Raw genomic sequence first — 10,482 nt, forward strand, 5'->3', positions numbered from 1 at the left:
CCTTCGTCAGGCTGAGGAAGCACCTGCAGTTGGTGTGTGTGCTGTTCCTGGATGGAAGGAATAGTAAAGAAGCCAGAGGCTGGCATGCAATGCAAGCAAGAAAGCCAGTCAGTGAAAATGGAAATGGAGGTGTCAGGTGGTGAGAGAGGCTGGGAGGGAGAGGGGAAGAGGGATGTAGCAGGTAATATTGGAGATGTATCTTTGGAGTCAGATGTCAGGCAGGTTGTAGTGTGTCATAAATCCAATGGTTATACTGAGTCCATGAGTTTTTGTATTGAAGAGGTTGATACAGTGATGAAGTTCATGGTCTTGTCTGTAAAAAGTGTTTTGTAAATTTAAACAAACATTGAACCTCACTAACCTCATCACCAGAAGCCAAGTCCCTAGACCCCAAAACACACCATATGGATCCAGACCATGCCATGATAAGAAATGCAAAACCTGCCAACATTATTTCCAGTACCCCCACAATTACTACACCCCACAACAGAACCATCATCATTCCTGCATCTTACAGTTGCACCTCTAGAAACATTATATATCTCATCCAGTGCATCTATTGCTCTGATGGAAAATACGTAGGAGAGACCAAAGAATAACTGCACACCAGACATCTATTAAAGACAAGAACACCCAATTACCATTGGGGGCACATTTCTCACAAGAAAACCACTCTCTCTCCAGTCTCTCAGTCCTGATTCTCAAAGTGAATTTACAAAACACTTTTCACAGATAAGCCTATGAACTTAATTTCATCAGCCTCCTCGATACAAAAACTCATGGACTCAATATAGACATTGGATTTATGACACACTGTGACTGTACCTGACTCCCCAGGTACCTCTTCACTTTTACCTGCTATATCCCCCTTTCCCCCTCCCTCCCAGCCTCTCTCTCACCCCCTGACATCTCAATTTACATTTTCACTGACTGGCTTTCTTGCATGTGTACCAGACTCTGGCTACTTTACTATTCATTCCATGCAGGAAGAGCACACACCAACTGCAGACACTTCCTCAGCCTGATGAAGTGTTTTTAAACCGAAAAGCTTGCCAAGATATATTTCTCCAACTATTCAGTTCATCTATTAGCTTGACCCAAAGAATCTTGTCTGCCTTGTGTGTGTTAAGGCACAGCAGGATGAATACGGTAGGGATAGTAGCCTGTAACAGGGGGCCTTCCCAGTGCCAGTTAGATCTCGGCCTGCCTACCTATTTTGGGCCAACTGCCAACCCCTCTTTCTCCTGCCACACCTTGATGGAAAACCGATTCAGATGTTACCTGGGTAGGAGGTTTCCCATGTAGGCCCCTGGTGTCTAGGGGTGACATCCATTCTGCAGGTCTGTACTTCCCCTACACTGTGGCCCATGCCTCGCAGATTGCATCCTCCACCCACTCCTGCTGTGGTCCCCTCTCTGGGACATTTGGAATCCTGAAACTCTTGCTCTGGGTATTCCTCGCTGTGGGCTCCTGGCCCTTTGACCCTCCTTTAGGTCCTGGCCCCAGCATGGACCAGTCGAGAGTACCTCAGGTCTGAGCTGCCTGCCTGTTCTAACTGTCACCACTCCATTGCAATGAGTAAGCCTCAGGCCTCTCAAAGATCTTACAGGTCTGGGCTTTCCCCAGCCAGGACTGTGCGTGCAATGGCTGGAGGTTATCAGGCACCTCCTACCCGCCTTTCACCAGGGAGGTTCGCAGTCCTGGCATTTCCTGGAGCTGCCATGCCACTATCAGTCCCACCAGGCCTCCCTACTGGATCGCAAGTTACAGTTTTAGGTCATGCCCAGGACCTGGGGACTCCTCCTTCCCCATAGCCCCAGTCTATACCTCCAAGTTTGTCTTGGCATGGGAGCTTAACAGGGAGATCTTCTTCCCCTGCTGACTGGTGATAAACTAAACTGCTGCCTCCAGCTCTGAGAGCGGGGCATTAATGGTTGTGAAAGCAACTAACAAAGGAAATAGGTGTGGAGTGAGGAGGATGACACTCACTCCATCTGCATGTGGAGCTTGGGGAACCCCAGCAGCAGGAGGTTCACCTTGTGAAAAACCAGCTGCTCCACCAAACCAGAATCCAAGGAGATGTGTGGGGTGTCACAACATTCCCAACAATGCTGAACAACCTCTTACTTGGAACACTGGTTGGTGGACAGAACAGGTGTTCCTGGACAACTGTGGCCAGATCCTGCCACATCTGGATGTGGGTTGCCCAATAAGTTAAGGGATCACATTGCAGAGGCTTCATGTCCTCGACAAGATAGGTAGCCACTGAGGCCTCCATGCTACCTGCTGGATGGTGGTGTCTAGTGCTTCTAAACCCCAACATTGAAGCCATACCCTTGGCCCACATTGGCAGAAGCTGTGGTGGAGGAGATTGACTGGTGCCTGGAGTGCTGGCATGGGACAGTGGATCTCCCTCTTCCACGGCTCCCTGCCTCTGCCCTTCTGCCTCCCTGACTCTGTTCACCAGCACCTCTGCCCAGTTATCAAGGGTTTTGCTGATGCAGATGCTCCCCTTCACCCTCAGGTTGCACATGGCTGTGAACACATGGACTGTACTGGATCACAATGGATTGAGCTGTTTTGATGCCCTCCTTCAGCTGCTTCATCAGTGCCTGCACCTCTGGTGAAGGCGACTTGCTCCAGTCAGGAACATTGTTCCCCCGGACCTTCTCCATTTGATTCTCAAGCTCCTTCACTATGGAAATCACCTGGCTAAAGAGGGCATCGCTAGTGCTGAGGCTCTCAGTGGCCTCGAGGAATGGCTTGAGGACCACCAAGATTTGGGAGATGGTATCTCACTCAGCTCTGTTAAGGGGGCCACTGATCCCTATCTCCTCAAGCAAAACCATCTCATGGATGGCCTTCTGTTGCTCAACCAGCCTTTTGAGCATCAGGTATGTGGAGTTCCACCGAGTCTCCACATCCTGTGTGATTTTATGCTGCAGGATGCTCAGCTCTGCCTGTTTGTCCTGCAGCATCTTGCCCCCTTGATGCTCTGGTGGACGTAGGTTGCCACCTTCCTTCATTTTGAAGTGAGCTTAGCTGCGGTCATGGTAGTGATGGTGTTATCACCAGGAGCCCTGTGCCCCTCCAAGGCATACCTGATCATGAGGTGCAACTTCTGTGCCACACAGCAGATGCCAACAAAGTTGGCATCACACACTGCCTTGACCATATTGACCCTATTGTTAGTGACAATGAACCTGTGGGTGAGCTTGGCCTGCCCAAAGAGATACCCCTGAACCATGCAGTTCATGGCCACCATGATTTCTCTTGCCATGTGGAACTCATCCATTATCTCTTCTTGAAGGAGAGCCAACCAATTCCCTGACTGATTGCACAAGTGCCCTGTGAGGGAGAGGTAGGCATGATCTCCACCCTGGCTACTCCATGTGTCAAAGGTTAAGTGCGAGGCTACCTGTGGCCCTGCCTTCCACAGCTTCTCCCTCAAGTACTCTGCATGCCTCACAGGGAGGGCACCACCATCCTGCTAAAGGTGGTGCATGCGGGCACTTGGTAGGATGGGGCCATGAGTGCTATGAGCCACCTGAACCCTCAACACTCAACAAAGGAGAAGGGCTGGCCATACAGAGCAAGAATCTCCCCAGTGCTCTGAGTGACCTCACTCATCTTGGGAATGCACCCCCTTTGTCCCCACCTTTTCCCCACTCGTCCAGGGTGGCCTGCCTCTGCTTCTTGGGGACAGGGGCTTTGGAGTAAGAGGGGAATTCCTTTTTGGGCATGCTCCCACTGGTGCCAGTCTGAGGAAGAACAAGGGCAAGGAGGTGCTGCCTCCTGAGATCCAGCAGCATTGCTGTGGTGGTGAAGTGTTTCACATCCTTGCCCTGGCTGACCTGCTTTTGGCAGTACTGGCAGGTAGCATACATGGGATCATATGCCAACTCAAAATGATCCCATACTACACAACCCATCAGGTTATGGCTTGAGGCTGGGGGTCGCAGAGCTCTTAGGTGCCCTGCACCTGAACAGAGACGGCTTAAGAGAGACCCCTAGCGGTGAGAAGGGGGAGGCGCAGCTGCCAGTCACCAGGGAAGCACAGGTTCTGGTTGCTAGGGCAACCAGAGAAACCTGCTGACAGGAAGGGGCAGGGCTTAGCCCTTCTTAAGCCCAGACAGGAGGCCAGGGTGGCAGTTCCCATCTGGCAGCCAAGGAGGGGGGAGCTTAGCCAGAGTGGAGAGAGGGGCAAGGATTGACTGCATGAGCATCCCCTGGTTTGCTGCCATGGGCTGAAGCATTTTTCCCGGTAGGGGTCAAATGTTGTTTGACTGGACAGTTTAGTTTTACGTTATAGCCCAGGGGCTTTGTGCTTTGTGTTTACTGTTTTACCCGAGGACCGGGTGAGGCCATTAGGGGTTGGAGGAGGCCTCATAGGGACCCCACGGTAGCGTGGGGGTCCTGGCACCAGAGAGGGTGCATTATCTTGGGGGTGCATTGGCCCCAGCCCCAGAGTGAAGGGGGGGCCGCAAGGAGCCCCAGAGTGAAGGGGGGGCCGTGAGGAGCCCCAGAGTGAAGGGGGCAGCGAGGAGCCCCGAGCAAAGAAGGGGGTGCAGTGAGGAGCCCCAACGAGGTAAAGGGGAGGACCAAATTACAGCAAGGCCCAGGTCAAGATCTTGACGATACCATCTGCGAAGCTTGAGCTGCGGTGTAAGGGAGGAAAGGAGCTGCAGATATCTCCCCCTGTCACCGGGGCGCATAAAATGGGCAGCCTCCCATTGATTACAACAATCCATTAATCAAATAAGATCAAGGTGTGGCAGGAAAGTAAGCAGGCAGTTGGCCCATTACAGGAGGGTGGAGCCACTCCTGGAAAGGCTCCAATAGTGATAGTCCTGTCACACTGGGGAATACCTTATCCCCCTCCCCCTCCTCAGCAGGTAGGAAGAGCTGAGCCACTTGTTCCCATAACCTCCTCCAAGGTGCCTTCTGGAGAAGGAGACCTGCCTCTAGGGGAACTTTGAGGAGTGTGGAGCACAAACTCAGTTTCCCCTCCTTCCCCAGAATTTCCTTGGCTATGGCACTGAGTGCCCCTGCTTCCAGATCCAGCTCCTCCTCTGGCACTGGCAGGCTTATGCTGGAAACTGAAATTAGAATGGAGAATGTCATGCTGCTGCTGACTGTGGTTACTGGTGGTGCTGCAGGTGCAGACACAGTTCTTACCTCTTTGTTGCCACTAACAGCAGAAGACTCCTCACTGCCAGGAAAGAGGTTGTGTCTATGTTTGGGGTGGGGTGGGCGGCTTGAAGCTCTCCCTCTGCCCCCTCTCCCTCTTTCAGCAGATCTGGCACCTGCCTTTCCAGCACACTTCATGATGTTTCACCAAAGTGTGCTGCAAAATGTGTGTGTCTGTATGTAATACATGTAATATATGTTGTGCTTTGCTGCACAGTGACTGTCAGGGAAAACACAGATTTCTTTTTGCATGTGGGGAGGAATACAGGCTAGCAAGAACAAATAAGAGGATTTTGGGGGAAGAATAAGCTGAAAGGAATGGATAACTAGGGATTGTAGACAAGGGTAAACAGAAAAAGATTGGATAGAACTTGTTGGCAAGAGACTACCTATTACCAAGCCAGAGTCCTTCAGATGCTGCTCCTGCAACAGAGACAGAGAACTCACAAAAGGCATACAGATGAGTTCACACACAGCCTTATATGTTGTTTCTATGTTCCTCCCTTACAGCACTGTGATTGGAAAGGAACTCCCCTCCAATGGGGAGGAGCTTGGGAGAAGGATAAATAATCACAGCCTTCAACCCAAAGAGGCCTTCCAGCCTTGTAATTTAGCTTAGTACCTACCAATCATATGTAAGGTGCTGGAGTAAATATATGAAGTATTATGTTTATTGCTCAGCCAAATAATGATTAGAAATGGATATACTTGCTGAATCACTTTCCCCTAGTGTGTATTCTACACCTTTGTCACAAACTTACAGATGAAGTCCCATTTTCCCATCATTTATTTCCATTTTGTTCTATTATATGACCCTGTTCACAAACTCTTAAATTATTTATATGCTTTCTTTAAAGCCATTGGATAAATGTCAAATAGCCTTTATGTTGCAATCAGTCTGCTTTAAACTTCCAGAAACGTGTTGTAGCTATGATCACACCTGTCAGCTATTCTCTCTGTATTGATAAGACTTGTGAGGTGGAAGCTCATGAAGAGAATTCCACAGGCCACCCCTTTAATAGCTGAGGAGAGAAGATTGTTTTTTGTCCTTTTAAACCATTCTGGGACCAAATGAGTTTTACAGACGTTTTGACAGTGGAAAATCAAAACAGGTTTCCAGTGGGAAAGGTGAACCAGAACTAAAATGAAAGACAATTATTGGCCCATGGCATGTGAATAATTTCAAATACCACTCCTCTGTTCTGTTTGTTCGGTAGGTCAAGTGCATGTCCAGCTGCATAATGAGAATGAGAGCCCTTCATATGTTATCAACAGGCAACAGGAGACAGAGGAGAGTATGTCTGAGCCAAAATGAACAGAGCAAAGGTCAAGTAGAGTACAGTGGAGTCATATCTTATGCAGGGGTTACGTGCTGAAGTCAGCACGCAAGGCAGAAATTACGTATAGCTGAAATCACCCTTCCTGCTGCACTCCTCGCCCCTCTTGTCCTCCACTGCATCGTCCCACCAGGGCAGCCTGCTGAGCATAAGCAAGCTGCCACCTCCCAGCCATGCCTGTGCATGCAGGCGCATGCAGGCAGTACCACGCGGTGCCGCACTATGTGCCATGCCCCAGTTGGCACCCGGTGGCCAGCCCCAGCAGCTGAGCGTGTATAGCTGAATTCCCGTAAGTTAAATATGTGTAAGATGCAACTCGACTAAGTTCAAAGAGAAGATTACATTTCTATTCATATAAGTCACACAGACTAATAAAGAGCTAAAATACTATGTAGCTTTGAGACATTCCATTTGGTAAAAGTTAGAGTTCCAAATAGTTTTGCCATTTTAGTGGTATTCTGGGCTTTACCCTCGTTCTAAACCAGTAATAAGTAATGAAAAAAAATGCTTAAATGTTATGTCACCATTTTATGCCAGGGCCATCTGTTTATATAGTTTCTCTTGAACTCATTCCTACTATCATTTAATTTAAAGTATTGTAGCAGATGGTGTAGAAACCATCTCGTAAAATACATTTGTCTTCCTTTGCTTATAGGAAATCTTTAAAATTTTGCCCATAGATCATTGTTAACTAGCTTCTGTATATAAAAACAGAGAAATATGCTAAGAAGAATTAATGAGACAAATCCTTTAGCCCCTACTTTTTATTTTTTAACGCCCTCTTATTCAAGGCTAATTCTCAGCTAAACAAATGGGAGCATTACCAGAGCAAGAATTGACTACAAAGAGTGTTAAGATTTAGGAAATTGCTACAATAAAGGTAAAATATTTTCCAAACTCCATCATATGTTGGGTGTGGCTTGTATCATAGATTAACCCTTTGGAACTTTCACATTATTTCAATGGTTTGATGAGCTGTAGTTAAGGTGCCCCTGTTGCCATTTTGAAATGTAGGAGCAGTGAAGAAATGTGACATTAAGGGTGTTGGAGCATTCTAATTAAAATGCTACAGCAGATTTGATTGTAACATGTTCTAATTAGAATGCATCAGAGCAAGTGCTGGGCATGTGTATAAGTGTCCTAAGTGACTTAGAAGTCCTAAGTTCTCAGTTACTCAAATGCCTTTGAAAGTGTCACCCACAAGACCCTCATGTGTAGGGAGCATGTAAAACACTAGTATTCTAAAGCTTTAACAGTTAGACTTGAGCAAATATTATTTGCTCATATTAAAAATATAAATTGATTTCATTTTTCTAATTTTGTTTTCTTTTAACATTTTCTGTAAAAAAGAAAAAAAAAACCCATTAGTTTACTAAAAGTAATTCTTGCTGAAAGCCTTTACATGAATATTAGTGAATATTCATACTAAGTACATTTTTCAGTCTTCAGCCACAAGTCTTCAGAGTTAAGTCCATCACTCAGGTAGTAAGCAGGAATAATATTGTGAATTCCTGATAAAATCTGAAATACAGGAATGAAAAATTATAAGGTATATTGAATTCTGATAATCCAGATTCTTAGGAACTTTTCCAAACCAAGTATTATAGGTGGAAAGTATTTCTCCAATAGTGTTTAAAATATATGAATTTGAGGACAAACTAGAAATTGCTCATGCTCACTTTCCAAAACAGGAAGCTAGATTGGTCCATTTTTTTTGCCATGGATTATCAAAAGGGATCAAAAGCTAATGCACGATAAAATAATAACAGATACTGGTTTTTGCTTGTAACTCAGAATGAAACATTATTTAGGTTTGAAAAGTTAGATTAATCTTTTAAACATTTTCAGGATGGGTGTATGTAGGTCAAGGATTTTACATCTTTCTATTAGAGAGAATGAACCAACTTTTTATTAATTTCTATAACCTGGAGGTGAAACAGTAGTTTGTTATGTAAATAAGGATCTTACTCCTCAGTCAGAAAGAGTTCTGTTGTTTGATAAAAGGCTTATAAGACTAACATGCCTAGGTGTGAGCAATATCTTACAAGAAATGAAGGAGTTTGGAAATATCTTTGAGACAGCAAGAAAAACACTGTATGGAGTGATAAGGGTTAATTTTTATAGCCAAGATGGCAGTTTTGGAATTGTATTATCCAGAAAGTGGAAACCTAAAGCCAAATGTGACTAGAGTTTTCTATGTTGGAGAAAATAATAAAATATTTCCTAGACTCACTAGGATACAGCATGTTAAAAAATAATAAGCATCATAGAATTTTAGCTCTGTAATGTCTGTCTGAGAGAGGCTGTCAGTTAATCACAGTTAATTTATGTGATTAACACAAAAACACATTAATGCATTAATTTTTTAATTGCCTTAATAGCACACATCATTCTGACCAGTGGAGCAGACCAGCTCCAGAACAGCCAGAACCCACACGCACAGCCCCTACCTGGGCCTGCCCTGCACCTGCTCCAGACTCACCCATCCATACTGAGCAGTGACAGTGGCTGAGCAAAAGCTGCTACTTGGCATGGGAGAAACCCTCACCCTCACCACAGCTTGACCCTTCTTGCTGCAGTGTCCCAGAGCCTGCTTCTGGGTTGCCCTACAGCTCCTTTTCACTGCCATCACTGTTGCCTCCAGGGCACCCAGTGGAGCAGCACTGGCAGTGCAGAGGAGCTGCAGGACAGCCCAGGTTTGGGCTCCAGGGGGCTGCAGCAAGAAGGGCCCAGCAGCAGTGAGGGGGAGAGGCCACTTTTCCTCTGCAATGAGCAGTAGTTTCTGCCTGGCTGCTGCCACTGATCAGCATGGGCAGATGTATCTGGAGCAGGCATGAGGTGGGCCGGGGTCGGGGCTGTTCACATGAGTTATGGCTGGTCAGCTGTGGCTGGGGTGTGCGTGGAGCAGGCATGGGGTGGACCAGGGTCAGGGCTGGGTCTGTGCACTGTTGGTGGTGGCAGGGAGGTGCATGGGCTCTGGTTGTTGGGGCGGGGGGTGCTGACTATTGTTTAACTGTGTGATTAAAATTGCAATTAATCCCAACTTTTAAAGATCCTATAATTAATTGCAAATAATTTTTTTAATTGTTTGTCAGCCTTAACATGCGCGCGCACACACACACACATATACATACATGGGCATGCATTCCTAATGGAAAATGAAAAGTTTTTTTTCTTTTTTTCCTTTTGAGTTCTTTAGTAAAGAGGCTGATAACTTGATTGCATAATCATGATTCACAGAAGATTCTTCACCTTTGCAACTCTTTATAAACACACATGGGAATCTTTTACATGTTCAGCTTAATCAAACCAACTTTTAAAAGTATAGGCTTCAGTAAATTACATTGAAAAGGCCCATGACCCTTCTTTCATCACACTCCTTTCATCATGCATGAGATGAAATTGTTGCCACTGAAGCCATTGGGGCCAGGGTCTCAGCCACTGTTTCTATTCATGATTGAAGTACAGATGGAGAAAAGAAAACATCAGTGTGTGTTTTAAATGGTTGTAGGGATGTTTAAATCTTTTTACATCTTTCTCATAATAGCTTTATTTGCCAAATTCCTTTCTCCTTCATAGAATCATAGAAGTAGGGTTGGAAGGGACCTTATAGATCTTCAAGTCCGACCCCCTGCCAGGGCAGGAGAAAAAACTGTGCTCAAATGATCCCAGATAGGTAGGTATCAAGCTTCCTTTTAAAGACCCCCAGGGTAGCAGCCAGCACCACTTCCCTTGGAAGTTGGTTCCAGATCCTAGCCGCCCTAACTGTGAAGTAGTTCTTACGGATGTCTAATCTAAACCTACTCTCCAACAACTTGTGGCCGTTATTCCTTGTTATGCCAGAGGGTGCTAGGGGAAACAAGGTCTCTCCCAAACCCTTCTGGTCCCCCCTAGTGCGTTTATAGACAGTCACCAGGTCCCCCCTCAGCCTTCTCTTGTGAAGGCTGAACAGGTT

Source organism: Gavialis gangeticus, unplaced genomic scaffold (assembly GCF_001723915.1).
Source record: "Gavialis gangeticus isolate Ggan-Ray unplaced genomic scaffold, GavGan_comp1, whole genome shotgun sequence".
In the NCBI taxonomy this organism is placed as follows: domain Eukaryota; kingdom Metazoa; phylum Chordata; order Crocodylia; family Gavialidae; genus Gavialis; species Gavialis gangeticus.